Source organism: Centropristis striata, chromosome 20 (genome assembly GCF_030273125.1).
Source record: "Centropristis striata isolate RG_2023a ecotype Rhode Island chromosome 20, C.striata_1.0, whole genome shotgun sequence".
Taxonomy (NCBI): Eukaryota; Metazoa; Chordata; class Actinopteri; order Perciformes; family Serranidae; genus Centropristis; species Centropristis striata.
Window position 1 is genome coordinate 24,185,214 of NC_081536.1, and position 1,020 is coordinate 24,186,233.

General features: G+C 49.9%; 1 long non-coding RNA gene across 1 annotated transcript in view; it reads right to left on the reverse strand.

Annotated features, from left to right (window-relative positions):
• LOC131993111 (uncharacterized) overlaps positions 1-59 on the reverse strand; it is an 18,811-nt gene extending 18,752 nt beyond the window's left edge. The window contains exon 1 of the long non-coding RNA XR_009396278.1: positions 1-59. This exon is cut by the window's left edge and continues 179 nt beyond it. This is a non-coding gene — a long non-coding RNA (uncharacterized LOC131993111).
• Positions 60-1,020: the final 961 nt, after the last annotated feature.

Below are 1,020 nucleotides of genomic sequence, written 5' to 3' on the forward strand. Positions count from 1 at the left end.
TCTTTAAAATACTCGACGCGCTCAGGAAAGCGTCGGCAAAACGCAAGAACTGCTCACGTGCCCCTCCAGCCAAAAAACAAACAGTTCAACCAGCACCCATCGCCCATCTCCAGCCGCCGATCCAGTCATTTCTGCTCTCCAGTCCATCCAGTCGTCCCTCAGTGTGATGAATGCCCGCATTCTAGCACTGGAAGACATCGCCTCATCACCTGCCGCTGCTGCCGCTGCCATCCCGGCTGCGCTCTCCTCTCCCACACCTGCCGGACCTTCCGCTGCTGCCGTCGCTCCCGCGCACGTGTATGACGTCACCGCCGAGACGATCAACGCCAACACAGTCAACCCACGCAGAACTCTGGGAACTGCAGTCCCAGCCGTTTCACCTTTCTTCCCTCCTGCTGCTGCAATATCACCCCAGCTCAGAAACCAGATCATCTCAGGTAACGACTAGTGATGGCTGATCGAGGCTTTGTTGAAGCTTCGACACTTTATACAAAACATGGTTCATTACTCGAAGCTTCAATGACACACAGTGCTCCAGTAGGACATCTAGTGGCCAATAAAATGAAGTGCAAGTGAGACGTGTCATTGATTGGTTCATGCATTTGTTTTCAACTACACGACAGAATACAACAACAATGATGTTTTATAAAGCGTCCCGGTGGCTCACACCGGTAGAGCGCGTACCTCTAAGGTTGAGTGCTGCGGCGGACCCGCGTTCGAATCTGGCTTGAGGTCCCTTTTCACATGGGGCTGGCGCAAATACAGATTATATTATGGAATTTGGCAAATAATGTTTTGGGGTTCATTGTTAAAGAGGTTCATGGGTGGGTGGGGAAAGAGATTGTGCTTGAAAAACAGGGCAGTGACTGTGCTTGTGTCACTTGTTATGATTTTTTATTTAGAAACAACAGTTTTTCCACAGTTTTGGGATTCAAGCGGTTTCTTCTTTTCAATACAATTTCCCCAGCCTTGGAAATAACCTGTTCACACGGCACGGATGAGGCTGGGGTGCATAAGAAA